We start from the raw sequence: 13,423 nt of genomic DNA, 5'->3' as shown, positions 1-13,423 counted from the left end.
ATTACCAACTATCCCAAACCCATACCTTATTAATCTTTTTCTTCTTACGATTACAATACACTTGCCAGCTGCTATACAAGATTTATTCGCTCTGCTTGACTCCAGAAGCAACATACTTGCGTCATGCTCGATAAAAAAAGGCAGTTAGGCATTGCAGTAGCTAAGAGAGGTTGTCAAGTTGGTGAGATTGTTTGTCATAAGGAACCAGCGCGAAACAACGGGATGAATTAAAAACGTGGTCCGCTTCAGGATATGTATTGCTCGTCTTTTCAATAAAATTTTAGTTCTGAGTTTAGCGATGTCTTTTTGTTTCTCGCTACTTCTTCGTCCTCCTGTTTCGCACTGGTTCCTCGGGTTAAGCAATTAGGAATCTGTCACCCTAGTTCTACTCGTTCGCATTATAAACGTGATTTTATACTAGTTTCTCTGTGCGCGTGGTTCGTGTGCAAGATATGCAAAAATAAACAAAAGCGTACTGGAAAGAAGATTGCATACGCCCTTCTGGCACTATACAAACGTTTCGCTGTACCACAGGCGACCAAGCCATATTATTACTTTTATTTTTTTACCAAGTTGTGCTCATATCACAGTCTCCGCATCTCAGTCTCGAGCTCATTATATTCTGCAAGGATCTTCATTACGTTCAGAAAAGAGCTGGGTCAGTGCACATTTTTGTTATCGCATCAATATCTAAGCAAAATAAAAATATATCTACTTTTTTAGGCAACCATCTCTTGATAACCTAATGGCACGCCGGAATAAAGGTCAGCTAAATGTCGTTGACACATACAAGATATATATCGCTCTTGAGGTCTATTTTCTGGACCATCTTCTTTTTAAGCAGAAGCAGCTGGAGATAAACTGTTTTTTTTCAGCAAGCTGAGTTCACACTCCCGAAGCTGTCCAGCGGGATTTTTTGTCTTGTTTTGTTTTTAGTTTTGCAGTCTCCAAAATGGCCGTCCCTGGCACTTACTTATTTTGTCTCTCATGCGTTGGGATGACTGCTTGGAGTGAAATATGCAGTTCAAATGGGCCTTTATAAGTTGGTCCTCTAACTGCCTTGTGGGAAACATAAACACAGCTGGACGTGCTCATGTGGCTTTTTCATTCAACGCAAGAAATTATGGAGAGAGAAGCAAGCTCCACACGTGACGCTTATATCTCTTTGTTTCTCCGTTCTCTAAGTGGCTAGCCCGCCAATATGAAGTCTTTCACCAGACGCTTTTACAAAGCTTCATGCGAGTTCCGTTCGCTTTGTGGAATAGGGACATTTAGAATAGCCCACCCCTATTGGTTAGGGACATAGCGGATTAGCGGGGTACCAGTGCGCATGCGTGGAACAATAACCAGAGGGGCGTTATTGCCCTGCACATGCGCCCTGCCGCCCCGCTATTCCCATATGTCCCTAACCGATAGGGCCTTCCTATTCTAAAGGTCTCTAATAGCCGAAGCTGTAACGTTAACCTTAGCGCAAGCCGACGCAAAGTTCAAAAAGCGAATGCCGATGAGAAAGGTCTCAAGGCGGATAACTGAAATATGCAACGCAACTTTTATTTTATTCGTTTAGTTTTCCTCACAACAGTCGCTATTGCAGATATCGTTAAAGCTTTGTCGCGAAGCAGTAATTTATCGAAAGGAAAGAGAAACTTTGCTTCGCCTAAAAAGCAGCACCATGCGATTCTAAATTAGTTCTAATTGGGTAGCAGCGTTAAGTTCGTGAACAATAATGACAACACTTCGTAATGAAGCTCCCAGCTGGTTCAGGGCCTCTCCATAATTTCCCAGAATTTTGTTTATGTCCGAAACGGTCTGGCATGGTGCGGTCTTTCGATAAACGGGAGGTCGTATAGGAGTCATGGATTGTTACCGCATAAAGCGTTGGTTTTTCAGCGTTCTTTTTTTTTTCTTTTTATCGCTACTCCGACAAGCACAAACGAGAAGCCTTCGCTCACCGTGTACTCATACACTGCACAGACTGCACACGAAGCCTCTACTTGTTGCTCCTGTCCTCGAATGAGAATGGCAAGACACGGGCGGCGGTTCTGTGATGCTCAAAAATATTTTGAAATAAATTGTTTTAAAGCCGAAGGTTGACTTATTGCCGTAGACAACAACTGATTCTAATGAACTTCAAGCAGATGAGTAACTGAATGTAGGAAGATGGCTTGACGGCAGGAAATGGGAACGTCTAAACAGGAATAAATATCGAGGCGGTGTCCTAGTGGTGTGAGCCTCTCATGCAGAAGGTGCGGGGTTCGACCCCCAGTGCCACCGGGTGCCCCCACCGGTGATACCATGAGTACAAGCTTTCCCCTGATCTGTGGCTCGGCTTCTTTAGGAAGCCGAGAACCCTTTTGGGAAGCGGGTCTTTGACCCCACCTTGCAAAGACGAAAACACATTGTGCCATGGGGTGCTTTGGCCCAGATGCACTTGCGCCATGAAAATTCACAATCATTGATCGCAAATAGGAATAGGTCGTGGTGAGCTGCAAATTAAATAGAAATAAAAGAAACATTCATCCGGGAAGCCGTTTCAATTCTAGAAGAAAGTGTTGTATGGCGGAGTACACATTCGTGTTGCCGTGTCCAATTGCCTCTGCTGTCTAATAAACCTTTTCAATAGTATGGAGGAGAAGGGAATACAGCTCTCGGATGTTGACACCATGGTTGAGGGGGGGTGCGTTCGGAAGCGGGAACAAAACGCCGTGAGTGGCAGTTTAATATCAGACAGAGGCGAAACTTCAAAGGTCGCGTTACGCCGTCTCCGCGCAAACAAACCAACAGAGGCGCGCTATCATGGGCTGTGACGCTGTCCGCCGCCAGCACAGCCAGGTGCCCCGCGCGCTCCAACGGCGCAGCGTAAACAGGCGTCACGAGTGAATGGAAGACGAGGTCGGCCCTGCCATCAGCGGCCAAGTGGCGCGCAACAGTGCACTTTGCGGCTCGCTCGAAGAAATAATGGACGCCCTTGGAGCAGGGGGGGGGGGGGGGGGACGCTGACGTGTTCGGGAGCGCGTGACCGCGCAGTTCGTCCTCCGCAGAATCCCTAATACGCTCGCTCGCTGAGCATTTGTCACGACGCATCTCTCTATGCGCCGTGTGCACCGCGCGGTAAGGTCGGCCGAGGATGTCCCTTTTAAATTCCATTAGACCTTTCTTTATATATACTGGGTGTATCAGCGAACAGGCGACACGACTACACAGGAGAAGCCTACGGGACAGCGTTCTAGTCCCGCCTGCGTTTCTTGTGTCGTCTTGGCTCCAGCTCGTTGCAATAGCCAGTGTGATTGAGTGTATCAACTTGCCCAAGTTTCTGTAATACATTATGATGTCTAGCATCGCGAAGCTACATATCACGGAGGCCACGTACAAGCGGAGGTCTTTGGAAGTCAGCTTTACATCTTCATCAGGCGCTGCAACCTCAGTACTTGGAAAGTTTATGTATGTAAAGGTACAGACATCCCGGGCTAAATCTTGAAGTCTTGCCATCTAAGGCTGCGGGTGAGGTCATCGGCTTGTTGAAGACCCTTGTATGCAACCGCGTAGCAACGCGAGTTGACGTATATGTCATGTTCAAGCGCGGATCATTGATCAACGACTAGCCGCGCGGTGACGTCGCCGTTGTCACCAACATCCCAGTAATGCCATTCACACATTGCAAGGTCTCTGGAAGCGTGTATAAAGCGACACCCGGAGTCTCTTATTCGCGTATTATCCTTCCGAGGCGCTTACTTATTTTTCTCTTCCGTGGAGCTGACGTCATCGCCGCCGCTTCGAGCAATCGCGCGTCCGTGTTAAAAGTCAATTTACGCACAACAGCCGCCGGCTATGCGATGGGCCGTGCGCTCTCCAGAGGCGGGTCCTTGTCGAGAGTGAAAGCGTGGTCGTCGCGCGTCGGCCCTCGCAGCTACCATCCCTTATTGTTGCTTCCTTTGCTTTAGCGCCGTCGGAATTCCTTACGTGAATAACAAAGAGGGCCTTGCTCAACGCCATCTGGACGACACAGGCGTTCCTGCGGAAAACACTACCGGTATCGGTCGGTTAAACAGAGTGTACGAAAACAAAATCTCACGTGCACCACGCGCGCACTCGAGCGAACGCGCACACTTATCTAATAGTGAAAATGATGCCAAGGATATGGTAATTTAAGACTCAGTTGTGGCTCTATACGTATTCCACGAGCGTACTCCTAAAGCTGTATTCATCCACAATTGCGTTCCCGCCTACACACCAAGGTTTCGCATGCAGTTAGCACGAATATTCGTGCCCACTGCACGGTCGTTGTTAGGCACGAGGTGAATGGGCCGAATATTTGCCCATTCAACGGCCTTTCTTTCCGCTGCTTTTTTCGCGTAAGGACGGTGCTTTTCCTTCACGTTCTCACGTGCTCAACACAGCACGAAGGTTTCCGGTGATTCAAGCTCTGGTTTGCAACTACACAGCCTAGAGCATGAGGGAAGTTTGGCAGAAAAGAAAAATAAGAGAAGCGTTATTCGCAAGGTCTCGTTTCTAACTTCAAGGTGTCAGGCCTATCCGGGCGAGAAGTGACCAACGACGCCGGCGCGCAAGCAGTATGTATATATTCATCCATGCATGCGTAGATTCTCGTCTCTCTATTTTCTTTTTTTTCTTTTTTGGCGCTGCACAAGATAATCACCCGATGATGGAGCTAACTGGTAAATCACTTTTGCAATGGAAGCGCTAACTTTGACGGAACGACGCAGGGACGATAAACAGAACGACGATACCAGCGCTCGTTCTGCTTCATTGTTCTGTTCATCGTCCCTGTGTAGCTCCGTCAAAGTTAGCGCTTCCATTGCAAAACATTGCACAAGATGCTCACAAAAACAAAACAGCTAGAAGTTAATTGGAGTCGGTGATTTTTCACCACTGTCAACTTTCACAAATGTACAGGGCCGATGGGAAGAAACGCGAACACAGCGCAGCTTAGGCGCTCAGCTGTTCGCATTTCTTGTCATCATGCTTTTACTTCGGTGGTAGAAAAAATACTCTGCAGTCGTCCGTGATGCATTCTAGGACGACTCTAACGTATTTTTCTTACCGCCCAGGTAAAATCGCGATCAAAAGAAATTCGAACAGCGAAGCGAGGCACCGCGTTGCTCGCGTTTCTTTCCATCGTGACAGTACTTGGATAATTCAACTTGAACACCATGAGATGTAATAACGAGTTTAGGGCGATGCAAGGGGGAGCATGTTTCCATGTTCCTGGTCAAGTTTGTGCGCAGGCCATGTTGTTTCCATCGCCTGCCTACACGAGTGTTTTCGGCTGAGGCACCGTGGCAACAACCCATTCTGGCGCTCCTTATCGCTTGTGCGCCGTCTGTCGCCAATCGAAGCTGAAGCTGGGGCACTCCCTACCGCTTCCGCTCGGCGTGCGAAAGCCGTCGGGCTCGGCCTGCTTGTCAACAGCAACAGTATTTGTTTTTAAGCGCGGAGCGCCTGTCTCTGCTACAGTGACGTTCGAGCAGCGAACTCCGACCCGTGGATCTTCGCCTGGCTCGCACAGAATGACAATTAAAAAAGAAAAACGGACAAGGAATGGAGTGTTTTTTTGCTATCCTGCAGCGCCGTGTCCGTGTTAATGTAGGCGAGAGATACGGAACCTAACAAAAATCTAGAATAATAAAATGCACATGCCCAATGTACACAAAAATGCTGGAAACATTACAATAGGTTAATATGTAGCGGAAGTTCAATGAACGGAAACTATGCCGGTTTCGTTATCGCACCCTCCTCGCTCACCTTGATGCGCCTCAAAACAACGGAGCCACGGACGCATCGTTGTGCATAGGTGCTCTGAGGAACTTGCAGTACGAGGCATGGGCGGCGCATCTGCTGTCGTGAAGAGAACAACGCATCGCTATACGAAGGCATCGATTTCTGGACGTTTCCCTTGGTGGAACATCTCGGTATACGTCTGGGGGGACAAAAAGTTACACAGAGGTGTACATTTAGAGGGACACTGAGGTCACTGAGGTCCAATTATTTTTCCGAGTAAAAACTGATCGCCTGGCTCCTCTGTCTGACCATGTTGACGTCTGTCCAGCAGCAAAGGACGCATTTACCAGCGAGGAAATAGTACTTAAAACATTCCCGCCAGTCATTTCAAACTCGTGACGTCATTAGCGAAAAAGACGTTGCTGCCGTTTTGAAGGGTATGACGTTGAAGCGTAGCCTCAGAGATGCGCGTGTAATCGGTGCCGACGCATGCATTTTACTTGCGAAATCGGCCGATGGTGGCGACACCTGTATTTAGTTTTTGGCATTTTCTGTCTTATAAAAGCTCCATTTTTACTGAGAGTGGTATTTTTTGTGATTGGAACGCGGTGCCCTGCCGATACAGGCCATCTTCTATTTGTCCTCAGTATCTATTTAATGCTTCAGTCCTATCTCTGGGCCCCTTGGTCCAGCCATCTGTGAAAGACCAGACCGGTAGAGACCTTCTTTTATTGACCAGGAAGAAAGGGTCACAGGTTTACTTCTGGTCCGCTTTCTTATTTTTCCTTTCCGCCAATGCCGCCCATATACCTCGGATATTATTTGTTTCTTCCCGCGTGGCTGGTTCTGGTCGATTACAAGAACGCAAGGACAGAAGAAGCTAATTAATTCCTGTTCTGCTTTGTTTCTCTTTCCGCCCTTCCGCACTGCAGCCCCAAAAGAGGGACTCATCACGCAGGCGCAGTCGACCGCGCGTGTCACCCTTTGCCCTTGTTTGCACACGGCCTTCGAGCGCCTCTGACGGCGTCGCCCTCGATAGCCTTGCTGTGCGCAGAGGAGGGCCGCTAGCAACAAAGGCATCCTCCTTCCGTCGTGCATCTGTGCACTTGTGATCGCTGTTTGATTACTATCGCTGCAGGATGCGCGTCTAATCTGCTCCGCATGCAAATTACCTCTGCCATCGGCGAATTTCATCTCCTTTTTTCTTCCCCTGTCTCCTTGCTAATTATTTCTTTTAATTTACTGCATTTCCTTTTCTTCCTTGTGAGTTCCGAGTGACCTCGCCGCAGCGCGCGCCGTTGTGCAGAGCCGTTGAGCTGTAGAGATCGAGAATAAGCAATTTTATTCACATCAAGTCCGATGCTCGCTCGGTCGGAGCGCTTTTCCAACAGGCGCTATCAAGCCGAAATCAAAAGCGAACACCACCTTTCCCGTTTTTGTGTAGCGCTAGTGGATGACTATATGGCAATTCATATTTCTGTGCGAACGGTCTTGACAGCCTTCATTCAGGAGACGGTTGCACATCACGGACGCGCTCGTATTAAGTACGCTCGCTTTTAAGTCCGACCTTGTAGCACACGACGTATCGGACAAACACGTGATAAGAAAGTGAGTTTATAGGTGCGAGTGTAAGTCATCCACTCCTTCCAGCTGCTCAGCGTTCTCTGGTAGAACAGCCAGGCTGTGTCTGACTGAAAGAGCAGCGCTGTGGCTCACCACACGTAAGTGCTGTTTGCTAGATATGTATTCAGCTGTCACGGGTACACCTTGCTGGCTTCAGGAACGCGCTGTACAGTGCGACGAAAGTGAGATGCATATCTAGAAGGTCGCCGCTCCAAGTGTAATGGCCGCGTCCTCCACGTGAAGCACAGCGACGGCTTGGTCTCTTGCGAGTTTATAACAGTTTCTGCACTGCTGTGCAGCATGGAAAAGTCCTTGCTTAGCAACAGAGCCGGTTTGATTTCGCGTTCTCGTTTCCATCATCGTCACCATCACCACAATTATGAACTCGACAGCGTTAAAGGCCCTGTTCACGAGAAAATCCAGTGTCGACTTTGTCGGCGTTGTGAGCGAGAAATCACGGGTACGGCTGCGGTAGGTGGTCCCCAGAGAACAACCTAAGAGGCACATGGGCCACCCAGGCCATGTGACCTTGCGGTGACATCACAACCTCCACATCGGTTAGTGAGCAAACTGTCCACCATGGCAGCCCATAAAACCAAAAACCTCTCAGAGACGTCTAGCTAGACGTCTCTGAGAGGTTTTTGGTTTGCTGGGAGGTGGCAGTTAAATTAGCGATTGGTCGCTCGGGAAGAGCAACCTGGGTGCACAAGGCCCACCGGTGTCAACACCCGCCATCGCAGGGGATTGGCTCACCGCTTAACCGCTGCACCACTGCACCAGGAGGGGTATGAGGACTATAAATCTATCCAGGGATTTATAAATGTAAAGCAGAGGATGACCTTTTGCATATATGGGAATTACCCCATTAAGCTATCACGTCATACCCTTCATCATCATGGCCCAGGTCCCATCATGTGCATGACGAAGGCGTCCCCTGAAGGTCTCCAGCCTACCCCACGCCAGCCGCACTCTTCCCTGTCCTATAGGAGGTACCCTGAACTTACATCCACACCTGACCCTCTGACGTACCAGGCTATAGACGTTTTCCTTCAATAAGCATCCACTCTGTTCCTCTAACGCAGCTTACGCTGTCTCGTACCCAGGTTGCATGTCCTGCCCTTGACGTTTTATGTTCGCTTAAAAGCGATGTGCGAAGCACCGGCCGTCACGAGCGTCTGGACCGAAGCCCTGCGACCAGCTGACGAAGAACATCGCGGCGGCAATGATGAATCACTTCACTGGCTTGTTGACAGGTGATGTGCACCGAGACGCTTCAGCAGAGCTGCACACAATGGACCACGTTGGCAGCTTATTCTAAGGGGGTTCCGTGTACGGCTGATCTCGTTCGATGAAGGCCGCAATTTTTCGTAATTTCGTCTTATTTGCACCTGCTTTTCAACATTTACGTTTTCATATTACATTGACCTTAGAACGCTGCGGTGCTGCCATTTGTATATTAAATTTTTATTCACGAAGCCTGGCAATAAATAGCGAACCGTATGAAAGTTCAGGAGCCTATAAATATACAAGTTCGGCGGATTCCACTTCGCGCGTTTGCCCTCGTGATCATACAGCACCTATTCGACACAAGCATGAGCGTGATATATATGGCACCGTTTCGCATACAGTACATATTCCATCTTTATTGGCCAAATATAAGCATCCACGCGCCGCCGCGGTGGTTCAGTGGTCATGGCGCTTGGCTGCTGACCCGAAAGACGCGGGTTCGATGCCAGCCGCGGCGGTCCAATTTCGATGGAGGCGAATTTTAGAGGCCTGTGTACTGTGCGATGTCAGTGCAGGTTAAAGAACCCCAGGTGGTCGGAATTTCCGGAGCCCATCACTCCGGCGTCCCTCATAGCCTGAGTCACTTCGGGACGTTGAACTCCCATAAAACATAAAATATAAACCATAAATAGGCAGCTACGTCCATGCAGATACGACCTGACAGCTTGCACTTCGTATTTCTGCTCCTGTACACAGATACATTCACAGCACAGCCCTACGCAGTGTTGTTGTTGCAGAGTGATGTCACTCTGCTCATGCTTTAGTGCACACGTTTCCATCCGTCTGATACATCCGATATAAACAGAGCATTGTCACGGAGCGAAACTTTCCTCGGGTCCCGCGGACTCCCATGCGTGGCAGATGAGACCGCCTTTCTGAGCCTCTACTGACACGCCGTGTGAGCCACCGATGCCAAGGCTACAGCGTTACTTCTAGGTATGATGATGCAAGCGCGCTGCAATAGCGCCGAGGCGAAGCCTCCAACGCGAACGCACTCGCTAGTACTGCGTGTGCTTACATACTGATGGTCTCGGCGACCAAATGACCACCTATGTGTCCACGCAAGGGCGATTTACTCTCACTGACTGTCCCAGTGTAGTCGCCCTTGAGGCCTCTGTTCGCTAACGTATACATTACCTTGGCCCTGGCTGAGGGATTCCCGCATACAGCAGCAGGCGGTTTGTTTGTTTTTTTCAACCTTCTAATCATTACTTTGCTGACTTACCATCGTCGAAGTTGCGCTGTGACGTAGGCTGTAGAGGAAGAACAGAGTAGCCGAGCAAGTCAGATCCAAAATTTTTAAGTCTGTTTATTATTCTTGGAACCTCTATGAAAAATGTCAGGCGCCTAGATGGGCTCTCGAGGTTTCTCGGGCTGATTGAAGATGACCACACGATCTTCTGCTGACACTTTTCCTTGCCTGCTTGTTGGGTCATGGTACATGCAAACACAGTGCGCACAGACGAAACCAAAGAGCGAGCAGAACAACAACGCAGTGCTGTCGTCGTTTTCTTTGGTTTATGTCCTCGCTTGTGTGCGTTCTGTGTCTGTCAAAGCCGTTGTGACTCTCTTAGATGAGAGTTGAATAGAGTGTACATTTTTAATAAAACGCCCTAGCTGGGGCTATACTTGACGGTGTTACCCGTTCTGTGTTCGGCGGGAAGTAGCGGGAACGTGTTACGTCATTTTCCTTACTACATCCCTTCGTTTTCCTAAACCGTGAAGGGTTCATTCTATTCTGTAATAAAATTATCTATTCATTCATTGTAGTCTGCCTTTGGCTTATTCAAGGACAGTGTTCGCACTTTTTTGTTGTTGCTGTCAATGGGTGTTGTGCGCTGGCATTTATTTATTTTTGTGTTCTTTCAACCGGCCGCTTCCAGAGGCAACCACTTCGATGCTCTAAATGAGTTCATTCACCACTGGATTTTGTAGGAACTGACGACAGTGTACTTCTCTGCCTTGTTGCTATTTGCTGAATAGCTTGGTTCATCTTCATTCGCTTCGTATTGGACCCGAAAGGCACTTGTAACCTTCACATTGTTCTTGCCTTCTGGTAGAAAGTGGAGATGAATGTTGCATGGTCACACCACCAAGCGTGCTTAATAAATCAAATAAGCTTACAAGCACCGGCTTTTACAGTTTTGCACACTTCCAGCCCGAGCCCCTTAACTTATCGCACCCATAGAACTCTCCCTTTGCCGTATCCAAAGTGGAACGTGGGAAACAAGACATCCATATTATCGTCTAAAAAAAAAAATGAACAATGGACTTGTACGTCCAAGAGCTGCAGCGGAGGCTCTGAAACTCGCCGCAGAGTGATGGGCTCTACATTAATTTAGGGCACTTCGAGCTCGGTACAACACGCACCGTAATCTAGACAACAATCGTGTTTGTTGCGTCTCGCCTCCATTTATATCTGGTACACAAGCCTGTGCTTCGAGCTGTTGACCCAGAAGCTGAACACTGCAGCGTCAGAAAGTCAAACTGCGTGGCGGGTGTTATGCGTAGACTGCCGGCGCGCATTCATACAGCGCGGCCTACGCAATTAGACCACATACTGTACACCGCAGACAGCGTGCGCATCCCGCCCTAATCTCGACGTCACCGCACAAAAGCCATCCAGGGGCTCGTACAAAGCTCTGCTCATTCGGACGTGACCACCGAGCTAAAAGCGAGCAGGTGTGCGTCTGTTTGTGCGTGCAGTAGCCGTGGATAGGTATTCGTAATGAACGTTCCGGAGAGGTGCTTCCGCGCTTGGCGCTCGATGCCAGCCAGGGACCATTATAGACTAGCGCCAACAACAACCGCAGCAGCCGGAGGCGATGCGTCGCGAGCCGTGATTGGGAGCCCCGCGCAGTGCCACGCTTGGCAGAAGACTCGGCTGTTGTTCGGTTTCGCACGCACGAACACAAACGGCGGTTCGAAGCTGGCGCTCCGGGGAGTGCCTCGCTGGCTGCCCAAGAGCTGTCGCCGACGACAACAACAACAAGACGTGGATGAGCTGCTGCGCCGCTCGACGGGAGACGCGAGCGTCATCAGCGTCGCGCATCTCTGTGAGACGATGGAATCTTCCAATGGCCCCTGGTGTGAAACGAGTACCAGGACATCGCAGTGACATCATTGTGACATCACTGTGACTTCATCAACCGTAGCTCGGCTGCTGGCCCGAAAGACGCGGGTTTGATCCCGGCCGCGGCGGCTGAATTTCGATGGAGGCGAAATTTAGAGGCCCGTGTACTGTGCGATGTCAGTGCACGTTAAAGAACCCCAGGTGGTCGAAATTTCCAGAGCCCTTCACTACGGCGTCCCTCATTGCCTGAGTCGCTTTGGGACGTTAAAACCCAATAAACCAAATCGCCCCGCCGCGGTGGCTCAGTGGTTACGGCGCTCGGCTGCTGACCCGAATGACGCGGGTTCGATCCCGGCCGCGGCGGCTGAATTTCGATGGAGATGAAATTCTAGAGGCCCGTGTACTGTGCGATGTCAGTGCACGTTAAAGAACCCCAGGTGGTCGAAATTTCCGGAGCCCTTCACGACGGCGTCCCTCATAGCCTGGGTTGCTTTGGGACGTTAAACCCCAATAAACCAATAAACCAAAGCATAAACCATAGTGTGCAGGGCTGTGAATCGATGCGTAAGCTCTTCACGGTTTTAAGGAGTTGGAAGGTCAGTCGCGCTCATTAAAAACACATGCACTTTACCTTCGCATCGCAGTATGCAGTGGCGCCGGAACAAACAACAGCAACAAACCTTTGTCCAAAGAAGCAACGTAAATAAGGAGACTTCGCTGTGACGTAGCAGCACTGGATCTACAACTTGCCTGGGACTCAATGAAGACATCATCATCATCATCAGCCTGACCATGCCCACTGAGGGACAAAGGCCTCTCCCGTATCTCTCCAATTAACCCTGTCATGTGCCAGCTGCGGCCGCCCTATACCGGCAAACTTCTCATCCGCCTACCTAACTTTCTGCCACCCCTGATGCGCTTAATTGCCTTCTCTTGGTATACAGTCTGTCCTACCTTCGCATTACATGTACGGCCCAAGCCAATTTCTTCTTGATTTCGACTAGGATGTCATTAACCCGCATTTGTTCCCCCACCCACTCCGCCCTCTTCCTGTCTCTTAACGTTGCACCTATCATTTTCCTTTCCATAGCTCACTGCGTTGTCCTCAACTTAAGCTGAACCCTTTTCTTTGGCCTCCACGATTCTGCCCCATACAGCTGTTGTACAGTTTTCTCTTAGGGGATATTGGCAAACTGCTATATTCATGATCTGAGAGAACCTGCCATATGCGCTCCACCCTATTCTCAATATTCTAGTTATTTCACTTTCCTGATCCGGGTCTGCGGTCGCTACCTTTCCAAGAACAGTATAGGTGACACTTTTGGACTCAAGAGACGGCGAAACGTCGCCGACATTTGAAAACCTCGATTACCGCACCCCAAGCGCGTGTTGAAGTTAACATTGAGTGCGACTGTATGACGTATTTGCCAGCTCCGTAACGGCGGCGGACGTCCGTCAGCGGCGTGAACGACGGCGCCAGTCTGGCGGCGCGCAGAGCGCCTTTCTTCCGATGTGACGGAAAGCGAGCGCGAGAACGAGCGGCGGTGACCGTGACGAGGAGCGGGAGCCCGTCGTAATGGCCGAGCTGACCTCGTCGTTCGCAGCTGGCTTCGTCGTAGTACGCGCTCTTGCTCGCGCAAGCAGTGGCCACGAACTCACCGTTCGCATTCCGCCAGCAAATTACCTACACGGCAGCGCCAT

Source organism: Amblyomma mixtum, chromosome 1 (assembly GCF_055824585.1).
Source record: "Amblyomma mixtum isolate Tamu chromosome 1, ASM5582458v1, whole genome shotgun sequence".
NCBI lineage: Eukaryota > Metazoa > Arthropoda > Arachnida > Ixodida > Ixodidae > Amblyomma > Amblyomma mixtum.
The sequence above is the reverse complement of the archived record's forward strand: the minus strand, read 5'-3'. Positions refer to the sequence as shown.